Source organism: Heterocephalus glaber, unplaced genomic scaffold, assembly GCF_053883595.1.
Source record: "Heterocephalus glaber isolate CG9 unplaced genomic scaffold, H.glaber_assembly_v1.0 deba00000071, whole genome shotgun sequence".
NCBI classification, from domain to species: domain Eukaryota; kingdom Metazoa; phylum Chordata; class Mammalia; order Rodentia; family Bathyergidae; genus Heterocephalus; species Heterocephalus glaber.
The window spans coordinates 14,339,023-14,363,823 of NW_028258137.1; the positions used below are offsets into that span (position 1 = coordinate 14,339,023).

Sequence of the window (24,801 nt, forward strand, 5' to 3'; positions counted from 1 at the left end):
ACTCCTAGATTCAAGTTATCCTCCTGCCTCAGCCTCCCAAGTAGCTGGGATTACAGGGATGTGCTACAGCATCTAGCCTAGAACATATTTTTAAATGTTTACTTTCTACTTTTCCTTGCTAGAGACAAATGGAGATTTATCTTGAATATATGCCATGAAGCCACGTTTAGCCTCCATCAACTTGTTAAAATCACCATTTAAATTTCCCTACTAGTAGGGCCAGGGATTTAGCTCAGTGGTTCTTCCACCTGCCTCGCAAGCGCAAGGTCTCAAGTTCAATCCCCAGTACAAAAAAAAAAAAAAAAAATTTCCTACTAGTTTGTGGCTCCAGCCGCTTCTGGTCTAAAGAAGCCAATGGTGGCTGTGAGTGCATTTGTCTCTCTCTAGATTTTGGGATGGCAGTTTGCCCTGCAACCTCCTTTCCCCCATGGGTCCAAGATAAGTGATTCCCTTTCAGTTCATTGAGCTTTTTTCTCTTTATAAGCATGGGAATGATGGCCTCCAAGCTCTGTACATGTTAATGCTGGGATCAAAAATTGCTTTTCCTAAAAAAAAAAAAAATCTCAAAAAACAATTGCTTCTTTTTTTTTTTTAAAATGCTCTCAAAGCTCATGGGTCAGGTGGCCAAAAGGCTCTCTAGGGCTGGGGATTTAGTTCAGTGGTTCTGCTGCCTGCCTCGAAAGCGAAAGGTCCCGATTTTGATCCCCAGTACCAAAAAAAAAAAAAAAAAAGGCTCTCTATAGCCATCTATTTGTCCACTGTGGAAAGGTCTGCAGGGCAGTGACTCTGTATGTAGGAAAGACCCAATGGTGCACAGGTGATCCTGGGCAGGGAGCCAACAGAACCTACAGATGCTGGGGGTGCAGACCTCACCCCTTCACTGCCTCATTCTTGCTCCATCATTTCTCATTTGGAATGTCTCTCCTCAGACCCCACCTACAGTCCACCCTGGGTCCTGCCTGCTAGAATCTTTCATAACAATGGATCTAGCCCTGCCCCCAAACTCTCCTGCTCAAAAACCCTGCACTCCTAGAAAAAAATTACAAGTTACTTGGTGTGGCATATAAAGATCCTCATGACTCACCCCAAATCTCCTGTTCCTGCAGAGTAATAAGGTGCCAGGAACACCTGAACCGAACATGCCCAGACCTGTGCAGATCCTTCTGGAAACCCTTCCCATTCTGACAGATAAACTTACTCAGTCACAGGACTGTATTCTGCGTCCCCACTTCTCGGCCTTTTGGCTAAGATCAAGTGTGGTGTCCTGCCGTGTTCCTCAGCCCTAGGGAACCTGACCAGCAGCTGAATCCTCATCTTCCTTGAGGCACAGGACTCCCAGGACAGATACTTTGCATCTCCCTGTGGCCTTTCTTCCTAGATGTGGGATGCTGAACTCTGGCAGTCCTCCCCAATCACCCTCTTCAGCTAAGGAAGGTGATGTACTCTGCAGGCACAGATCCCAGGGGTACCCATTCCAAGCTCTAGTACTTCCCAGCTCTGGCACCTAGACAAGCTACTTATCTCTTCATGTTTCACCTTCATCATCTATAAAACATGTAATAAGTGGGACCTAGCTCTTAGGTAGAGGCCTCCATGAAATAATGCAATACAGGGAAGTTTGTATGTGGTAAATGCCCAACAAGTGATTGTTACTATTAGTACAACACCCACATTGATCAAGCACCATGGCAGGTGTGCAGATGTCCTAGTGCAGTGACGGCAAACCTTTTAGAGCTTTCAATGATAACAAACATCCCACTGTGACACACGTGCCATACATTCACCACCACTGTCTTACAGCATTTTATCCATACCTCAGCCAGCAAGGCAGGGAAGTTAGTTTGTTTGCCTCCACAAAGTAGGCAAAAAGTCCCTGAGACAAAGCCATCTGCTTCCCCTGGGCCACCACGGCTCAGCCCTGTCACATACTCCTGGGGGTGTGGAGGCTCTGGATGGGGAATGGGGGAGGCTGCATAGATTTGGGCTGTCTGGGGTGCCCATTGGCACCTTAATGACGGAGGAGATGGCAGCAGCCATGGTGGGGGATTGGGGCACAGGGGTGGGGATGTGTCCCAGCCAGGCTGTTGACTGATTCCACAAGGTGCAGAGATCGTCTTGGCCCTTCTGCTCATTCCATTCCCCCAGTGCAGGTGAGGAGGAGGAGCCCCCATTTTTTGAGGTCTTCCTACACACCAAGTGAATGCAGAGCTGGGTGATTTGATATCACATCCATCCCCATGAGCTCCAAGAGGCAGCTGTTATTGCCTCTGGCACATCCGAGTCCAAAGAGAACCAGCCAGGTTTGCGAGGAGACTGATATGCAGGAAACACCTCATCTCCATTTCCACTGCCAAATAGTTGAGGCCTGTTTGCCCTCACTTCAATGGCTGAGGATCAATTACTGGGAAACATCAATTTTGGATTACCACAACCCTGGTTTAGATGTCAGAACCTGAACACTAATGATCCATTTAAATCTCTTAGCTTACACACAGGTTGTACAGTACACAACACGTATAACTCCATGTAACAGCCCCATCATTCCCAGAGGAGGAATCTTTTTAGACCAGAGTTGTTGATACTACCCTTTTCAGCTCTGTGACTGCAATCCCTTCCTTCTTCAGCACTTCAAGGTGTCCTACTGTTAAACAAACCAAGCTCAAATGGTCCCAACAGTCTCCTCTGGTGTCTGCCCCAAATCTTTGGCCTTGAAAGAGCAATCTACCTTACAGGACCCCTCATCCACTCTCTCACTGGCCCCAGGCTTCCTTCCAAAGGCTTCCTCTATGATTACTCACCAGTCTCATGTTCTTGCTCGGTTCCTGTCCTTCACCTCTCCTTGGAAGTGATCTTAGAGATTGCTGGAAATCTCCCCTCATGCTTCAAGAACACTCCAAGGATTTGCCTACTTCTCCCTATCTCCTTCTGCCACCTTCTCCCTCCCTCAGGCCTTGACCTGAGACATTGCTGACTTGCTGTGTCTACCTTAGGTCTAGTCCTGTGGGTCCTCAGTTGCTCTCCTTCCTGTCTTCATCTCAATGAGGCAGGATGAAGCAGCCTTCCCAGTCAAAGCCCAACCAAAGGGACCCTGACAGTGGTCACACTGCCAAGGTGGAGACCCAGGGAGCTGCTTGGAAACCTAGAGGGTTGGACAGGAAGGTGGTATGGAACTTTGTGCCTTTGGCTTCTCCTTCCATCTGGACCTGTCATTCCTACTCCTACCCTAATTCCTTGACAACTAAAAGAGGTGTCATCTTTTGCCCATCCCTCCTCCCCACAGCCAAAGGTGACAAACCAAGATCCACAACACATTGTTTGGCCTGCCATACTTTTTGAAAATTTCAATTAGCTGCTATCATTAAAAAATCAGATTTTACTTAAGAATCCAGCATTCTAGTTTCTTTTGAAAAACCAGAAGATCTGGTAATACAAGGTCCACATTCCTGCATGTGACAACCAGCTGGAGCTGGTATCTGCTGTTCCTTTCTGTGGGGCTTGTGTTCTGGTTTGTGAAGTTCTAAGCCTCCTGATTGCAACTGCCACCTAACCAGCCACATGGTTTCTAAGCCATATCTCTGCATGAGGCAGTCCAGTGGGAAGGACCACAAGTGTGGCTAATTAGACGTTGTCCAGTTCAACCCTTCCCACTGCCTGAGGCCTTGGCACACAAAGGAGGACAAGCAGGAAGGCAGGGTGGAGAGTTCTAGTTGATGCCACTTTTCAGCCTTTTTGTGATCACTGTTTACTGCCAGCAGCATCCCAAGTGCCATAGGTGTCCTGTCCCAGCTCAAGCCTGCCTCTGGGGCCCAGGCTGGTGCAAATACAGAGTTTGTTATTTCTTCAGGCCACTCCACATCCTATCAGAGCTGGGCCCCAGGCCTGAACTTTCATCCTGAGGCTGAGCAGCAGTGTGGCCTGTAGACATGGGCTTCCTTACTGTCTATGAAACTCAACCAAAGGTACACCAGGGGGTTGCAGCCTTGTCACAGTCCAACATGATGTTGAGAACAGTGCAGGGGGCCCCACCCACAGACAGGGATATGCGGGAATCCACACGGTACTTCACAGTGTTCAGGCCTCCCTCCCGGTCCACCTTGAATTGCTCCTGTTTTTGAGCTGCAATACGCTTCTGATCTCTCTTCCGCCAGGCTGGGTCATGCAGGTGGCAAAATGTCTTATAGCCAGTTGTGATTCCTGGAGGCCAGCTCCTTTGCTGCACCGGTAGAATTCATCATCCTCGCGGCCCCAGCCCCAGAAGCAGTTAGACATCCCATTGCACATCTGGTAGTGCTGTTTGGAGAGAAGGAGGATGCTGCCCACATAGGTCTTGTGGTGGTAGAGCGGGTGGAGCTCTGGGGAGGCCACATGGAAGGGCCCAGCCTCAGGGAAGCCATAGTCCAGCTCCTCATTGAGAGGGAGCAGGTCCACATCGTGCATGGCAATGTAGTCTGCGCTGTTGCTGCTCTCCAGAAAGCCCACATTGATGAGTGCTGCCCGGTTGAACCGGAAATGATCCACCTGGTTGAGCACATAGATGTGGTGCTGGATCTTCTTCCTGCTCAGAAAGTGGTGCATGTGGGGCACAAAGACCAGAAGCTCCTCAAAGCGTTCATGGAATGGCACCAACACTGCCAGGCGATGGGGGCCCCAGGATGCATCTTCTTCCCAGTGCTCAGGGGGCAGCTCTGGGGGGCAGGCCTGGAGTGGACCTGGGGTCTCCTGCCCTTGTCCCCTGGCTGCCCTGGCTACACCACCAGAGCAGCTGAGCTGCAGCCAGAGTAGGGAGAAGAAGCCCAATGAGGCAACGAAGAGGTGGAAGACGAGCATTTCCAGGGGAGGCCACCAAGGAGCCACCTGGACCTCCAGGAGGGGAACATCGTGGGGGGAGGCAGTGGCGCATGGGGCTCAAGCTCCCAGCCCGGCCCGCCGGGCCTCCCGGCCTACGCGGCGCCTCCGCCTCCCGCCCCGCCCAGACCCCAATAGAGAACTTTCTTTGTGTGGCTTCACAGCAAGTTGTTTTCTAAGCAGCCAGTATGAGACAACTGAGCTGAAATACATTCATCTTTCTTCCAGTAGTGTGTCCAGATTTACCTAGGTGGGAGAAAGATATTTTAGATAACAATGCTTTTAAATCAGGGCTGTTTATCGTGAAAGGGTCAGGTTATCTGAGTGCCAATTCTTTCTTCTTCACCTTAATACCCCATCCACCCATAAAGGCTGGGCTTTCCCCTTTAGACAAGCTGAGCCTGTCCACACCACCATCCCAAGTCTGCCCTGATTAAACCTCTATTGATTATATCATGGCCCAGAAATCTCTCAATGAACCTTCCTACCCTAACTCTGTGCCTTAATATCAGTTCTCTGCACAGCAGCCAGGGCAATTTTTTTTACAAATGAAATATCATGCTGCTATTTTCTTGGTTAAAATCTCCTTGGGCTTCCCACTGTGCTTTGACTAAAACTTTATCTCTTAGTCAAGGTTTGCCTTGCCCTACAGGTTCTTGTCTTGTATATTTCTTCCTTTGGCTCTCTTGGCTGGAGTCACTGGGCCACCCTTCTGATCTGGAATGGCTCCAGCTCTACATCTCTCTTGTTCACATCTCTCTTTTACCTGGAATATTCTGTTCCCAAATCTTCACTTGATTGCTTCTCTTGTTCTTTAAGCATTGGATCTATCATTACCTTCTCTGGCCCTACCTACCTCAGAGGCTGCTTTTCATCCTTGTTTTGCTATCTTGCTTTTGGACACTGCATCTCAATGACCAAGTACAGTACCTTGCACATGAATACTCGGTAATATCTACAAGAATGTGTACAGGAATTCCATATCTTCATTGAAACCTGTTACCTTCTAAGATAAAGGAGATGAGGCACCTGATAATTAAGAAAACTTATTGCTGGGCATGGTGGCACTTGCCTATAATCTCAGCACTTGGGAGGCTGAGGCAGGAGGATCACTGTGAGTTCAAGGCCAGCCTGGGCTACATAGTGAGTTTGAGGCTTATTAATACGTTAGCCTTGAAAATGAAGTTATGGTGCCTATTTTCTCAAGATAGACAAAATTTTTTGTGGGAAATCAAAGGAAACACTTTATTATTAATAGTATAACTGTAGGTGGAGTTAGGCTGATAAAAACAAAAGTCTGAGTGTTTGGGCTTGTTATTTACAAAATTACAGTGATAATAATTAGGTTTGCATGTACATAGTATTTGTAGTTTAAAAAGTATGTTAGTACATACTCATTTTTTTTGGTTTCAACTTTATGAAAGGAATGGGTATTATTATTCTTTGCATTTAACAGATAAAAACATGATACAGGCACTGTAGCCAGTAAGTATCAGGTCATGATATGGCCTGGTAAACCTGATAACCCAAAGACCAACCCCAAGAGGATGTTTTCATCTATATTTTACTTGGAAAAATCCTAATGGGATACACAGAGGAAAGAGATTTTTTTCCTTACAGTGGTATATTATGTTCCTATTACATGGTGTATTAGTTTTCTAGGGCTATCATAACAGATTGGCTCAAACTTGGTAGCTTAAAACAGATTTATTCTTTCATAATATAGGAAGCTAGATGTTCAAAATTAAATTGTTTGCAGAGCTATGCTTCTCTCAAGATTCCAGAAGAGGATGCTTCCTTGCCTCTTTGACCTTCTGGCAATCCTTGCTTTAGTGGTATGTCATGTTTATAGATACTGTAATTTTTGAAAATCTGTCCTGTCATCTATTTCATTTTTCTGCTTTGTTACAGAGGAGAACTCATGGAGAATCATGAGTGTTTTCTTCATTTATAGTTTTGACTGACTGACTCATGGTCTTGCTGAATGTAGTTATAATTGGTTTCTACAAACACCAAGAGGCTATTGCTGAAGATTTTTTTTTCACCTCTAGCAGAAATTTATGGATCTCAGGATTTAAACCACTGTCCTGTTTCCATTTCTTCTTAAAGGGAAATTTAGAAAGAAAACATTATAATATTGTGTCTTGAACATAGGAGGAATTCAATCAATATTGATTTCATTTGAAAATTCAAAACAATATTTTGATTCAAGTTGTACTGGAGGAATGAATACAAATGACATTTATTCAGTGAGAGAAAAATAGTGTTGAGACAATACCCAACAACACTCAAAATTAATTCAGACGAATTAAAAATGTTCAAATAAAGTCATATAATTATTATAAGAAATGAGAGAATTTTAGAAAATAAATTTGAAGAGAAAGAAGTCCTTTCTAAATATGACTCAAAATCTAGAAGTTGTAACATAAGGATTTGTAACCTCATCATAATAAAAGTAAAACAAATTTCATTATTAGCAAAGCAAAATGAGACAATCACAAACTGGAGAAAATTTATAATTCATCCCACAAAGGGATAATTTCTATAAGAAGCTCCTATAAATTAATTATAAAAATCCAATAACCTAATGGAAAACAGGCAGAGTTCATAGGAAAATAAATAAAATGGCTTTTAAAATATTGAAAGAAACAATATCCCTCATATTAAGAGAAATTCAGATTAAGTACACCATAAACTATGTTGCATTTAATACATCAACAGTACCCCAAGTTATTGATAAAACAATGTACAGTACTTGTAAAAATATGTACTTTCATATGTTGGTGATAGAAGTAAAAATTGGAACAAACTCTATGGGATCCAATTTTCCAAGACCCATTAAAATTATATACCGATGGCTTTTGACCTAGCAAGTCCAGTTCTATGAATTTATCCTACAAATATACCTGCACACACTGGAAATGGCATATGCAAATGGGTGTGAATTGCATCTTTGTAATCACAGGTTAGGAACTACCCAAATGTTAACAGTAAAAGACCTGTTAAATAAATAACAGTTTGTCCAAAATCCAACATGCATTTATGATAAAAACCCTACAAAAAAATGGAATAGGTGGTCTCTACCTCAATCTGATAAAAGCCATCTATGAAAACCAACAGCCAATATCATACTAAATGGTCAAAAACTGAAATCCTTCACACTAAAATCAGGAACAAGACAAGGATGTCCAGTATCACTACTCCTTTCAATATAGTTTTGGAAACATTAGCCACGACAATTAGACTAGAGAAAGAAATAAAAGGAATAAAGACAGGAAATGAAAAAGCCAAATTGCTTTTTTTTGCAGATGACATGATACTCTATATAGAAGACCCCAAGAACTCCACCAAAAGTCTTCTAGACTTAATAACCAAATTCAGTAAAGTAGCTGGATACAAGGTCAACACACAAAAATCAATGGCTTTCCTCTACACGAACAACACTCACTGAGACAGAAATAGGGCAAATAATTCCTTTCACAATAGCGTCCAAAAAACTGAAATACCTAGGAATCAACCTGACAAAAGAAATCAATGACCTCTTCTTTGAAACGTATAGCACTCTGAAAGGAGAGATTGAAGATGATATCAGAAAATGGAAAGACATCCCTTGCTCCTGGGTAGGAAGAATCAACATAGTGAAGAAGGCCATACTTCCAAAACTGCTATATAGATTCAATGCAATCCCAATTGAAATCCCAACAGCATATTTCATGGACCTTGGGAAAACAATCCAAAAATTCATTTGGAACCAGAAAAGACCCAGAATAGCAAAAACAATTCTAGGCAACAGAGATATGGCAGGGGGTATCACAACCTCCAACTTGAAACTATACGATAAAGCTACTGTGATAAAAACAACATGGTACTGGCAAAGAAACAGACCTGAGGACCAGTGGAACAGATTAGAAGATGCAGAAACAACTCCAGACACACTCAACCACCTCATCTTCAACAAAGGAGGCAAACACCCTCACTCGAGGAAAGATAACCTCTTTAATAAATGGTGCTGGAAAAATTGGGTTTCAACTTGCCAAAGATTAAAACTAGACCTATATCTCTCACCATGCACTAAACTAAAATCAAAATGGATTGAAGAGCTAAATATTAAAATAGAAACATTGAACCAGCTGGAACAGAGGTTAGGTAAACTCTTTGCTATTCTTTTTTCTTTTTTTTTTTTAAATTAAATTCTTTTACTGGTACATATTAGGTATACAACACAATTACATTTCTCATTGGGAATTGTATCTTTACATAATGCATCTTGGTTCTCATTTTTTTTCCCATTCCTTCATGCCCTCCACCCTTCCCTATTTACAAAGACTTTATTTCCATTTTTTCCATTTCTCATCATTTTTCCTTTCCCTTAGGGTGTAGGGGCAGGGGAAAGGTAAACTCTTGAGGACATTGGTGTAGGAAAAGATTTTATGAACAAAACCTCAGTTGCCCATGAACTAGAACAAAAAATTAACAAGTGGGATCTCTTCTTACTGAAAAGCTTCTGCACGGCAAGAGAAACCACCAACAGTGTGAAGAGACAACCCACAGTGTGGGAAAAACATTTCACCTGCTCTTCCTCAGACAAAGGTCTACTATCTAGAATCTATAAGGAACTTAAAAAAATCAGACCTCCCCAAATTTAAAGATCCAATCAGAAAATGGGCATCTGAAATGAACAGACATTTCTCAGACAAAGAAATAGAAATAGCAAATAAACATATGAAAAAATGTTCAACATCACTGGTCATTCGAGAGATGCAAATGAAAACAAAGCTGAGATACCCCTCACCCCAGAAAGAATGGCTGCTATCTTGAAATCAACCAATAACAAATGCTGGTGGGGCTGTGGGGAAAGAGGATCCCTACTCCACTGCTGGTGGGGGTGTAGACTGGTGCAACCACTGTAGAAATCAGTGTGGAGATACCTCAAAGAAGTAGGATTGGAAGTCCCATTTAACACAGCTATTCCCCTTCTGGGTATCTTCCCCAAAGAATTAAAAGAATCATACCACAGTGATATATGTGCACCTATGTTCATAGCAGCACAAATTGTAATAGCTAAAACTTGGAAGCAGCCCAATTGCCCATCAACTGGAGACTGGGTAAAGAAAATGTGGGGTTCTTTTTTAATCAAATGGAGTACTACTTAGACATAAAAAATGAGAAATTAGAGACATTTATAGCTAAATGGGTGCACATTGAGGTGATACTCTTAAGTGAAATAAATAGGACACACATGTGTAAATACTGAATAGTTTCTCTAGTGTGAGAAACTGGAAGTGTAAATGAGGACTAAAAGGTATAACAGATAATGTGAAATAGGAAGAAAAGGGGCAAAGGGGAAAGGGAAGTGGGAGGGGTATGGGAAAGGAAAGAAGGGAATGGAATTAATATGAGAAAATGAAAAAAATGGAAGCAAAGTCTGTGTAAATTTGGAGGGATGGAGGTGTTGAAGAGAGGGCAGGGGAATGGGGAAAAAATAAGAACCAAGAGAGATTATGTAAAGGTGCAAATTTCCAATGATGAATGTCATTATATCATATACCTAAAATGTACCAATAAAATTAATTTAAAAATAATGGTTTGTCCATGCAATGTGATACTACAAAGCTGCACAAATATTAAAGACTCTGCTCCATGGAAGTTCTTTTTTTTTCATTTACAGAAAAATGAAACAGATAACAGGAAAGATGCAGAAAAATCATGTCTCTAAAGATAATATAAAATGAAAAAGGGCACATAATTTATTTATAGAGTGCTATTTGTATAAGATGGGGAGGGAGAGGTTAGGCACATATATACATTTGCTTATATATGCATAAAGTACCTCTAAAAGGATACATAACAATTGCTAACATGGCTTGCCACCAGGAAAGGAACTGGATGAGGACGAGAATTTTTACTGTGATTCCTTTGTATTTCACTTTTGAATTCAAATAATGCATTCTCTACTTAATAATTAAATATATTTAAAAATAGCTCTCACACATAGACATATCCATAATCACACACATGACCAAACTTCATTTGCTATCAAACATCAGATCTAGAAAGATGCATAAATTCTTGGCATGTAGGTTCTTGGCAACATTATGAGGCCAATGGGCTTCAGGAGTTAATGACATATGAGCTATAATTAGGACAGCAAAACCCATTGGTCAAACATACTTGTCTTCTGAATTCCTAGCATGTATCAGGTACCTTTGTTGAATGCAAAGAGGAAAGCCAAAGGATAAAATACAATATTAAAAACAAATGGGCTTTGTAGATAATCTCAAAGTATTAATAAAATAATTTTAGTAGTTCTACCCCATAATTGGCTTCCATTACCAGGCTGTGAGGTTTCTGTCTCATTAATAAAGAGAAATGTAGACTAGATCATATCTAATGCTCCGTGTAGTTATATTTCTCTATGAAGTATCCTAATTGTAGCATCCTTTCCTGGAGTGAATCACCACTGTCTTTACTATAGGGTCACTCCAGTTTCTCCAGCTTCTCAGATCTGGGAAGACCTCAGAGAGTGCCTTGGCCACTATTTGCCCTTTTTCTCTTTGCTTTCAAGGGAACACATCTTCTATTATTCAAACAAACAAACAAACAAACAAACAAACACAAAGACCTTCTCTTGAGCCAACAGTCCATCTTGCTATCCTCATGTCTCTTCTCCTTTTTTTTGACAAATTGCTCAATATGGAATTTTTGCTGCTTCTTATGATTTAAAGTGACTGATATTTTTGTCTGTCTCTCTCATTGAAGTAACTGTCACATAACATAAAATTAATCATTTAAAGTGTACAATTTTGGGCCAGGGATTTAGCTCAGTGGTTCCACTGCCTGCCTCGCAAGTGGAAGGACCCAAGTTCAATCCCCAGTTCCAACAAAATAAATAAATAAATAAATTGTACAATTTAGCAGCATATACGATATTCACAATGTACTCCAGCTATCATCTTTACCTAGTTCCAAAACAGTTCATCAGCCCCTAAAGACCTTGTATCAGTTAAGCAGTCATTCTCCATTCCATCTTTCCCCAGGCATGGTAACTGCTAATCTACTTTCTGTTTCTATAGATTTGCCTATTCTGTATATTTTATATAGTTGACTCATACATGGGACCTGTGGGGTCTGGGTTAGTTCTCAGACTGTTTTAAAGGTTCATCTGTGTTATAGAATGTATCAGACTTCATTATATTTTATGGCTGAATAAAAGTCCTTTATGTAGATTTATCACATTTTGTGCATCCATTGATGGACACGTGGTTTGTCTCCAGCTTTTGGTTATTGTGAGTAGTGTTCCTTTAAATATCCACACACATATTTTTGCTTGAATACTTGTTTTCAGTATATACTTAGTAGTAGGGTTGATAGATTATGTGTTAATTCTATGTTTAACTTTCTGTGAAGATTTTTGTGCTTCTTTTTGGAGCAGTTTGCTTAGGCTCAGTGTAGACATTCAAGACAAGCTCATTCATTCAACAAAAATTTATTAAGTGTCTACTAAGTGACAGACATTTACTCAGACATGGAAGAGTCAAAGGTGAGCTGAACAGTCTCCTTTGAAGGTCCTCATGGTCTGACAAAAAGAGGTAGATGGTGAAATAAAATAAAACTGGATCATACTTTTTCAATAATGAATACCCTCTAGGAATTACCATTTCTACCAAAACAAAGCCTGAATTTCTTAATGTTGTCTTTAAGGCTCTGCCTACATGTATGACTTCATGTAATCGCCATGTTGCATGGACTCCATTTGTTTACTGCTGTACCTCCACACCTAGAAGAGAAGGCTCTTTACAAAGAATTGGGAATTAAGAAATATGAGTGCCCCTATATTCTCCCTTTTGGTCTCTATCCTCCAGACTTTGTTCTGTGCCTTGAATGTGCCAACTTATTCCCTTCTCAGGGCCTTTGCATGTTATGGTCCTTCTACTTGGACTGCACATTCCAGTCTTCACATGGTTGCCTCCTTCTCATCATTCCTCATTCATGTCCTCCTGACTATACTAGTTTACAGCATGGTAACCCACTCACCTCCATACATTTTCTCATTATCCCACCTTTCTTCATGGAACTTACCCATTCCTGAGATGCTCTTATTTACATGTTTATTTCTTTACATTACCCCCCTTCAAGTATAGCTCCTGTTTATATTATTTGTTACTATATCATTGTACTTTGCACATAATAGGTGACTGATAAATATTATTTACTCACCAATGAATACATGATTGCCTTACAGTTGGTCAAATACTTAAATTAGGGTATCTGAAAAGTACAATGGTGGCTCCAAGGAGGTTGCAACTCAGGAAGAATACCAAGAGCATATTTGAGTGGCTGGATTCCCATTTTCTACCTGTGTCGACTTTTCTAGCTTCTACAGTCAGCTCTATGCCCCATGCACACTTCTGTCTCATGTATAACCCTGCATTTCTGACTACATATGGGACATTTCCAACTTCCATTTCTCAGTCCCAAATGAGCTCCTTCCTGAATTTTTCCCTGCAAATAGGATCTCAGGGCCTGCTTTGACCACTATGTCATAAAGACTTCACTCTCATGACCTCATCTAACCTCACTTACCTCCTAAAGTCCTCATCTTCAACAACACATCGAAAGTTAGGGCTTCAATACATAAGTCTTGGAGTGATACAAATTTTAGTCATAATAAAAACAGATTAAAAATTGCTCTTTCACATCAGGCATATCTTTAACCTATGAATATCTCCAAAATAAAAGAAAACTTTACCTTTTTAAAAATAATATTCTCTAGGGGTTAGTGAAAATCATGTAAAGACCACAGAGGAGACTTCAGAACACTTGAAAACATGGCAAAACGTTTTTGAAATGCAGTTACAAAAAATAAGGGGAAAAGTAGGAATCATCTGTGTATTCATTCACTAAATGTTCATTCAAGGCCTACTGTGTGCATTGAATACTGTGGGGATTCAAATGTGAAACTTTAAGGATTTCAGACCTCTATAATTTACTAGGAATAACATGAGATACATAAAGAGCTGATGAAGCAAGAGCAAAACATTCAACCTATAGAGATACAAAGTGCTATGGAAGTTCAGCGTTATGAGAGAGAACTTCATTAAAGAGGTAAAATTTGCCACATCCCTTAGTTTGGCAGAAGAAGCTCTGTAGAAACCAGATGTGAACTGCTCAAGGGAGCCATATTAATATATTATCTCATCTGCTTTGGGGTTCTTTCTTTAAAACTTATTCTCCTGCTGAAAATGGATAGCTTATCAACTTAGTCGTGAATCTGAGGCAAAGTTTTAAATTGGATCTTGCTGATGAAGAGGAATTCATAATTGCTTGGAAGAAATGTTTCACTTTTATCCAGGGTGCTAACTTTTTAGGCCAAATTATTATTATTATTGTTTAGGAATTTGTCAATGTAGTTAACCAGCAGTTGTACTAAAATACTTATAAAATTGTATTACTTTATCATTATATCCCTTAACTATTGTAGACATTGATTCCCAGCCTTTAGTGAGTTCCTGGGAAAATTGTGACTATGAAGGTCAGTAAACTGACTCTTTAAATAGAGCAAAAGAAAATTTCTGTGAGTCTAGTGTATATAATCTCTTGCAAATTTCCATTCATCTCCACTAGGTAGACTAATGGCACTTCCCTTAACATTTGTAGAACCTGGGATGAACGCTCAAATGGAGATCTATATGCCATACGTCTAAATACTTAAAAGTTAAAAACCAAATGGTTGTATAAAAACATGTTCTAGCTTCCTACAGTGATAAATACTTACCTTTGTAACACTTTCAGAGGCCATATTCTAGTTAGGAACCTTTGACCTGTGTGTGGAGTTAGTTCACAGGTCCAAGACCACAACCCATTCTCCTTCTCTTTCCACACTTGATTTTGTCTCTTGCTATGAATGATTTCATGTACATGTGAGGAACACTCTGGGTGCAATCCAAAATACATTCCCCACACCTGCAAATAGTCATCCTATGCCTATCACTCAGGCCTAGTGGTGCAGACTAAAAGGATGGACCCAGGGAAGAGGCTTGAGCAAGTCTTGGAATCATGCTTCAAATTTTAGAGCCCTAGGGAGTAGAATAAGACCTAGAGGTGGGGAAGACTGGAAAATTGTTGGTGAATACTTGCTCTCCTTGATTCCACAGACTCCTTGAGCAATGGGAAAGGATGTGAGGCAGCCAGAGTAGGGCCAAAACAGAGCTCTCTAATATGGGGCCCACAACTGGGGCCCCTCTTACTGCACCTCAGGACTCCCTGCTCTACTGTTTGTTATCAGTGAGAACTTATATAAATTCTTCAAACTATATGAACCTCAGTTTCCATGTAAGGAGTCATAAAGGTGCTGCTACCTTAACTACACATGGTTGTGAAGAAATCTAAATAAATTAAATGATGTATGAGAGAGAGCTTTGTAAAGGTGCTATTATCATGCCAATTTCTGTTTTCCATTTTACCGTGTACTAAAGGGCAAAGGAGCTGCCTGCTGCATATGCACTCAAATATTCTTATTAACATATTATCAAAAAACAAAAACAAAAATGGAGAGCTGACAACAAAAGAGACAACATTATCAGATACCTGTTTTTCCCATACCTGATGATTCCTCTAGGTCCAGACTGATTTCTTTAAACTCTGAATTTGTGGACCTCTGGTAATTTGCATGGGTGATCTAGGCCCCCATATTGATACTGTAAAAGGTGCTTTTCTCTTCAGCTATAAGACACGGCAACTTCTGCATTAAACAAGAAGCAGGCTGATATCTCCTTGGTTCAGCCAGCAGAGAATATGCAGCAAACGTTTGTGGCAAAGGCAGGCAGCCAAACGAACAGGGTGTGCTGAGAAATGAATTACACTGTGAGCTCCTGCATCCATAAAAATGAAGCCGCTCGCAGGTCAGGCGGGTGGGTGATGTGTCACAGAGGCAGGTTAAACTGACTCGACCCTCTGGGCTGATTTGAAGCTTACAAAAGGGGCTGTGCTATGGCTCTGGGCTCAGAATATCTTACTATTGTCTATGGCCATTTTGAACCAAGAGTCTCTGGATTTTTCTTCCTTAGGATTATATATTTTTTTCTTTTTTCTTTAATAAAACCTATTTCACTCCTATTTGCACCAAAATCAAAATTGGTTTTATTCTCAGGATAGGGATTTTGGCACGTTTGGGGCAAAATCCCTATGTCTTTATCCTCTTTTAGCATCTTGCTAAACAGAACAAATTGTCCTATTTCTGTTTTTTGCTTTTCAAAAGCAATTACTTTCCTGTCATTTCTAGACATTCAGGCAGAAAAGTGTGCCTTGATTATCTATCCTTCCACTTCCCTCCTCCTTTCAAGTCCTCAGGCTCCTGCACTGCTAGGGAAGGATTCAATTAGATGAGGTGTCAATGGAGCTACAATGGTTTCAGGTCAGACGCGTCAGGAAGAAGCTGTGGCACTGCGGCTGCCCCATGTATGTAAATGTATATATTTATACCAGAGATGTCAACTTGCAGGACTCTCCTACTCTGCTCTTCCTTGATCAAAGATGATTGCTGAGGCAATTACTGCAAAGGGAAAGAAAATCAGGGCCTCCTCCTCATCCTTGTGCTGTTGGAGTTTAATTGCTTGGAATAATGGATCAGGAGTCCCTTTCCTTTGCACAAGGCATACACAAAATTTCATAAATGGCTGTGCTAGGGCACAAATACACATAATGGTCATATGGGAAAATATTCACTTCCTCTTAGTCCTTCTGCCTGTACATGTACACAGAGTTGTCTGTGACATGAGGGAAAAAGTGTGCCCTCTCTGGCTAATTCAATAAAAGCAATGGATAGTATCCGACCCACATTAAAAGCTATTCTTTGTCTTCTTTTTAAAAAGACTGAACATTTTTATTGTCATACTGAGAGAGATAGCTAAAGTTTTTTTCTTTTTTTTTTAAAGGAAAGGGATACAAGGAATGTCAAAGCACCAAAACATACAAATTTCTTAAATTGCTTTTGTTGTTTGCTTAATTCTTTTGTACACACAGTCACAGAAGTCCTTGGTCTCTGCAGAAATATTTCACATTAAAAACCCTCTCAGGAAAAAAACAAACAAACCCTCTCAGACTGTTTTTGCTTTGTGTAGGTGGTTATAATGACAGTTTGAGTATTCACACTACTTACTGTGTTCTAGACTGTTCTGTTTTGTTCTCATATGACATGAAGAGGAATTCTAACTTGCATCAGGAAATATAAGGAATGACATTCAGGTACAGACAATTTGAGCTCTCCCTATAATTGACTGTGTTATGTTCAGGTACTGGCAATATACCTGGCTCCAGGCTGGGCTGAGTCCTTGGTTACAAGTAGAACATAAGCTCTAAAGCATCTGCGTGTCCGATTTAGGTTTTTATTTCAGTCTCTTGGGGGCTGTTAGATTTTAAATATTAGTATTTGATTTAATTGGTTCCTTCTTTGATGGAAAGAGAGTAAAAATAGTAGAAAACCCTTTACAAACTCTGTCATCAACACAAAGATACACTGCAGCCATTTGGCTTTGTGTTGGGATCATTCTAAGTTTTCCTTTTGTGGATTATGTTAAAGCTGTGGGAGTGAAACACATGTCCACTCTTTCTAGGACAGTTATGAATAAACACAGCTTTTCAGAAGGAACTTAGAAATTCTTCCCACTGTTGTGATTTTTGAATTTTTTTCTCAGAAAATAAAGGTGGTGGTACAAACTAAAAATTCCAAAGCATCTTATTTAGAAGTTTAGAGATAAATGCAGCCATGTAAGTGATCCCAACAAATGTGCCAAAGTGTTTATCTCTACCTATGATAATGTCTCTGTCCCTTCCTTCTAGTCTGTACCAATCCAGGGAGTTTTTAGTACTATACCAGGTAGTTGAGTGAACCACTTACACAGAGTGTTTGTGTGGACACTGTGAATTTTGGGGGTAGGGATTTTACGCACCATGTTCTTGGCCATTTCTTGGTTTTTCAGAACACTGTCTTTCGCTCCTATAGACTCCTACTCCAGTGACTCAGCTGTGCTAAATATGAAAAGCATTAGAGTTCTCTATCTCTCTATTGCTCCAGCCTGCCTCCATATCCCTACTGTCCCTGAGAGATGCACTTAGGTACAAGTGTGCATAGACATACAGCAGAGGTTTTGGAATTTTAGTATTTTCTTTTTTACTCCTTTACTTGTCTCTACACCTCCCCAGTACCACAAATAGTTATTAAGAACAAACTGTATGCCCTGCTCTGTTTTATAGACACCAGGGACACAGCAGAAAATGAAGAGTGCCTGCCCCTACAGGGTCAATTTTAGTTCCTAATATCTTTTATTCCCTCTTTTTGATTTCCCTTTGAGCAGGAAGAAAGCATTAAATGTTTGCTAAATGAGAGTTCTCCCTTCAAATTTTCTCCGCTGCCTTCTCTGGTGCCACTTCGTCAAGCCTATGATCCACCCTACGGTCAACACCCTGACACTCCCAGTCCATGCCTGCTGCTAAGACTTTGAAGGGGCATTTTTAAAGCTAAAATTTATTGCTCTCTTTTCATAAGCTTTGTAAAATGCTTTATATTTATACTTTCATTTAATCCTTACAAAAATTTTATGGATAAATAAATAGGAGCTTAAAGCAGTTGTATTTTTTCTTGCTCAATATCTAGGTCTATTTAAGTTTTGAACCATTAAATAGGTTTTGATCTATTAAAATATTATCTATCCTTCCAATGCAATCCTTAACTCACCTTTGCAATTCACATTACCATGTATCATCACTGACTTTCCTAATTTACTATTTGCATTATAGATATTTTCCTATTAGACTGTAATCTTCCCAAGGGTAAGGGATGGGGGAGCTCATTTCTTTTAGGTGGGATGGCCAGGAAAGATGCTACTGAAACAATGAGTAAGTGGGAGATAGCTGTGGAAACAGGGGAGAAGCATCCCAAGCACAGTGAAAAGCAATTGCAAAGATTGTGTATATGGCCATTCTGCTCAATGAACAGAAGATGGAATGACTAAAATGAGAGAATGATAATAGTAAAAGATGAAGTCAGAATCGGGAGGAAAAAATGATTTGAAGAATGATCAAGATTAGGAAAACCTAAGTGATACCTTTTTAAAATCTAGAAAATATTACAAGGAATGGTGAGAACAGCGATCCCTTCTATTCCTCCTTTAAAATGTCATTGTTTTCAAGCCTGTGCCCTCCATCTCCTTTCTCTACTGGTTCAGGAGAAAAAGTATGGATTACCAACAAATCCTCCATAATATTTTTAGAAATAACAGTTTTGATCAAAATAGAATACTTGAAAGAAAAACATCAACAAATAAATAGAAAAATGGGTAAAGTACATGATCAGGCAGTTCAAACAAAAAATATATATTATTTTCTTAAATATTTGAAAAGATGCCCAGCCTCACTAATAATAAAAGTATTAATTAAAAATATATTGAGATAATATTTTAACCTACCAGATTGGCAAAAATCCAATAATTGGACACTAAATTCTGTTAGCAATGCTGTGGGGGAATAGGCACTGCAATGGTTAATTTTATGTGTCAGTCTGGCTATCATGTCCAGTTGTTTGATCAAACACCAGTCTAGATGTTGCTGTGGAGGTATTTTTTAGATGTGTTTAAATTTGATCAGTAGACTTTTAGTTTTAATTTTGATTATCTTCCACAATGTAGGTGGGCCTCATACAAGCAGTGGAAGGCCTAGAGAAAAAAGACTTCATTCCTTTAAAGAGAAAGGTACTCTGCCTCCATACTGCCTTCAGACTCTAGACTGCAACATCTCCTTTGCTTCTCTATAGGTTTTGGATGTGTCAGTTCTCTCTCTCTCTCTCTCTCTCTTCTTCTTCCTTCCTCTCTCCTTCCCCTAAACCCATATGTGGTATGTGTGTGTGGGCACGTGTATGTGTGTGTGTTGTAGCTATCAATCTATTAGTCTATCTAAATATACACACACACTATTGGTCTGTTTCTCTGGAGAACCTTACTAATATTGAATACAGGTAGAATTCCAAATAGTACAGCTCCCATGGTGGGAGATCTGGCATCATCTACTAAATAATAAATTCATTTTTCCCAGGATGGAAATGAGACATTTCCATGTCTCGCGATGTATTTTATTTTATTTTTTGTGTCATGTAAATGTATTATGTCTTTATAATTAAAATTCAGATTAAATAATATATTCCAGACAACTAATTAGTATATAACATGAAGTTCTAAGCATAAGACCTCAATTGGTACAAAATTAAGACTTGCTACTGGAAATCACTGAGGAAGCCTCTTGACTTTTATATTTTGGTTTCATCATTATTACCAGCAGACTAGAGGTAGATACAAAAATATTAACATGTTACATTCTGCTTGAAACACTGCAATTACTTCCTATGGTTTTAAATCATCCCAATGACTTTCTTTCAGTACTTTTATGTGCCAAGTTAATACCTGTGTCCTGTACACACAGACAGACCTTCTCTTTGGAAGGGTCACCTTTATTTCTCTCCTTCTTCTCAATGTCATACCACAATACCTTCCCCCCACCTATCCTTCCATCGAGTTAACTTACAGTCTTTCTCCAAACAGTTTTTTCTAATGTTTCTGATCAGGTCAGCACTAGATGATGATGACATCACTTTTATTGTCCTTTCTTCTTGTCTTCCTTCTTCTCATTTATTTATTAAAAAATATTTGAGCATCTCCTACAATGTTCTAAACATTGTTTTTGTCCCTGGGGATGCTTTTTCTTTAGGGTTGTCAATGCCTTAAAAGTCAATGAACAAGAGAGAACAAGTCCTTGTCTTCAGTAAATTTACATTCTCTGAAGACATAGAGAAAGATGTGAACAAATAAACAAATGGACATGTACTGTAATGTCAAATAATGATAAGTGATAGAATGAAAATAAAACAAGGTCAGAGGAGGGTTCATGACGGAATTACGATTTAAAGCAGGGCAGTCAGGGAAAGTTTCTCTAAGGAAGTGACATTTGAGCAGAGACCTGTTTCAAGTGGAGATGAGCCAAAGGAGGGATAGGAGTCTGGGAGAGGGATATTCTTGGCTAAAATACAAACAAGTGCAAAGCTCAAAGATAGGAACATGGTTGGCATATTTAAGGAACAGCAAGGATGCTGGTGTGGCGAAAGTGCAGTGAGTAAGAGGAAGAGCAATAGAAAGTGAGTTCAGAGGGGTAGGCAGGGGCTATATCATCTGGGGCCATGCAGTCCATGTAAGCCCTTATTTTTTATTCTAAGAATGATGAGGAATCACTGGAGAATTTTGAGCAGAGAATAACATTGTCTGACTATATTATAAAAAAACTAATCTGGCTACTTGTGGGGGAACACAGCACAGGGACGAAGAAACAGTCAAGTGACGATAATGGGAAACAGAGAGGATAGTTGGAGGGTTCAGTATTATGATATCAAGTGAGAGATGGTGATGGCTTGGACCAGGGTGATAGCAGTGAAGATGGTGAGAAGACTCAGAATCAGAACTTATTTTGATAGTGAATAAAGACCTGCTCATAAATTAGGTGTGTGAAAGAGGCATAAAAACAACTCCAAGATGTTTTGCCCTATGTGATTCCCCTAAGTGATAAAGCTACTTCCTAAAATGGAGAGTTCTTATTACACTTATAATTTGACAATAATTTGTGTGATTCCTCATTTAGTATTTCAGGAATGATTTTACCCCTCAGGGAACATTTGGTGATGTCTCAAGACATGTTTAGTGGCCACAATGGAGGAATGGGAACATTTTACTGGCATCTAGTTGAGTCGAGGGCAGGAATACTGTCAAATACCCTACAATGCATAGGGTAGCCCTCATCAGAAGGAATTACCCAGCCCCAGTGTCAGTAGTGCCAGTCTTGAGAAATCTGTTCTAATAGTCAATGGCAGATAGATTCTGTTATGGCAGAAATGCTGCTCGACACACAGGAGGAATTCAGTAAATCATTTGTTAAATTATTATGTTATTTACACAAACACAACAAATATGGTCTTAAGAGAAAAAAGGATTAAAAAAAATCAATAATCAACAGAGCCAAGTGGCTCCAAGATGCAGTATCATTTATCAGAGTCTCCTTTTTTAAAATTAATTTTATTTGTACACTGTTGATTTACATAAAGATCACATTCATCATAGGGAATTTGTACCTGTACATAATATATATTTATTCTTCTCTCCCCCCATTCCCCTCCCCTCCATTCAACCCTTCTTCACCTCCTTCTTTACAAAAACTTTGTTTCCATTTTTTCCTTCTATTCTCTTTTTTCTTTTCTCTCCCTTCCCCTCCCCCTTCCTTGTTCCCCTTTCCATTTGAACATTTTCTTCTTCCTTCCCAGTATCTACCATCCATTTTGATCCTTATTTGTACTTTCAGTTTCTGACACAAGAGAAACATTGCAGTATTTAAACATGTGGTGTGATATTTTTAACTCTTTCAGGAAAATACCAAGAAAGGGAATAGCTGAGTCAAATGGAACCCCTAGTTTCAGTTTTTTTGAGAAATCTCCATACTGATTTCCATATTGGTTGTACCAGTTTACACTCCCAACAACAGTGGAGAAGGGTTCCTTTTTCCTCACAGCCTCGTCTCATCAGACTTTCAGCAACAGTGTTTTACGACAAAAGAAAAGAAAGTAATAAGATGGGCATGGTGGTACATACCTGTCATCCCAGGACTTGGGAGGCAGAGGCAGGAAGATTGTGAATTTGAGGCCAGCCTGGGTTACAAAGTGAACTGTTAAAAAAAGAAAGAAAGAGAAAAATGAAAAAGAAAAGAGAGTAACATATCTAAGAAACTCAAGAAAAGAATATGTGAACCAAGGATTTTATATCTAGCAAAGCCAATCTTCAAGTATAAAGGGGCATAGACCAATAGTTATCAATGTGTAAGATCCCAAAGAAATTGTCCCCATGAGCTCTTCCTAATGAATCTACTACAGAATAAACTTAGATGACTAAAATGACTAGAGACATAAAGTATATAATTACTTGAAGAACTACATAGAGGTTAGATCACAATATATAATAGCTACAAGAACTAAAATGTCAATATAGCACAACAAACAAAAAATAGGGAGGGGGAGCAGAGGAATATTTAACAGAAGTTTCAGAAGGAGAAAATATATATAGTGCAGAGTAGCAAACAATCATAAAAAATAGAAAATAGTGAAACAATTTCCCTGAGTATACTTTGGACACATACTCTGACATATACTTTGGATTGGAAAGGACCACTGAGTAGCAAAGAGAACAGGATGAATAAGGACTCAAGTCTAGACAAATCCTTGTAAAATTTCAGGACTTCAAGAGTTAAGAGACAATTATAATAGCTCTCAGTGAAGGGGGAAGGGTTATCTGCAATGACGTGGGAAGCATACTGATAACCTATCTCTCCTGAACAACATTGGATATCAGCAGACTCTGAAGCACTGCATTTACAGATCTTGAGAGGAAAAAAAAATCTGTATTTAGCCTACAGTTAAATAGCCTTCAGTTAAGTAGGAGTGTAAAATTACCATATTTTTGACATGGACGCACTTACTACTTTTATATAGGATATATATATCCTACTTTTATATTTAAAAGTTACTTAAGTAGATTGTTCTGAATAAATGACAAATGAACCCAAAGAAGAGGATTATTTATAATATACAAAACAGTAGTGGCCAAATAAAAGAAGAATCTTAGAAAGCTAAAGTTATTGAAAATCTTGGTGCTTGAGACATTCTCCAAATGGGCAATCTTTCAATGGCCTGGGGTCACATTTCCTTCTTATTGGTTCAATTATTCCATATGGCTCTACTGTGACTGTACAATCATAAAGTAAAAACTGCACTTAATCTTGAGTCTCTGGAATCATCTCAGGGAAAATGTATATAAGACTTAGTAATAGTGATAGGAAATATTATAAATGTTGTAAATGGAAGTGCTGACAACATAAAAACAATACCACGTTCAAAAATTTGGTGGCAAATGAAGGCAAGTGATAGAAGGAGGAGTAGATACACTATTTTCATAATCTCTTTTATACTTTCAAAGGATAATCAATCAAGAAGTATGTTATTTAAAATCACGAAGACAACCACTAGAAGAATTTTAAATACATTACTAGTGAAAATTGTGTGTAGGGATGATGAAGGGCATAAGAGGATAAAAAGTAGTATAAGAATACAAAGAACCTCAACCTCTGGTAACATGGAATCTAGTAGGTACCATCTAGCATTGAAAAATTAAGATAATATAAGAAGCATAAGAATATTACTAATAATTATAATGGCTGATTGGTCAAATACAGCTGGAAATAGAGTTGGAAAATGAGTATCTGATGTTTCCTACAAGACATAAATAAAGGAATGCCCCCATTGGTGTTAGATAGTTCCAAAGTAAAATAAATATAAAAGAAACCTTACTACTGTCATGCTTTTAAGATCCTAGTCATAAACACACAAATACACACACACACACACACACACACACACACACACACACATCTTCTTTATCCAGTCATCAGTTGATGGGCATTTAGGCTGTTTCCAAGATTTAGCTATCACAAACTGTTTTGCTGTAAACATGGGTGCACATGTATCACTGTAGTATGATGTTTTAAATTCTTGTAAAATAGGAAGAAAAGGTTCAAAGGAAAAGGGGAAGTAAGGGGATGGACGAAAGGAAAATAGGGAAAGGAAAAAATATGAGAAAAGAAGGAAAAATGGAAACAAAGCTTTTGTAAATAGGGAACAGTGGAGGGGTGGAAGGGAAGGAAGGGAATGGCAAAAAACAAGAACCAATGGTGGAGGAGGAGCCAGTACCCAGCACAGCCTTGGATGACACTGGGGCGCTGGATTCCCACTCACCAACATCTGTATCACAGATGTGCTACAGAAAATAGTCAAAGTACAGCTGGGCGTGGTGGTGCACAGCATGACCCCAGCACCCTGGAGGC

The 24,801-nt window shown here is 39.5% G+C and overlaps 1 pseudogene; it reads right to left on the reverse strand.

Annotated features, from left to right (window-relative positions):
• Positions 1-3,297: 3,297 nt before the first annotated feature.
• Positions 3,298-4,965, reverse strand: LOC101724750 (beta-1,4-galactosyltransferase 7 pseudogene; annotated as a pseudogene).
• Between the last annotated feature and the right edge of the window lie 19,836 nt (positions 4,966-24,801).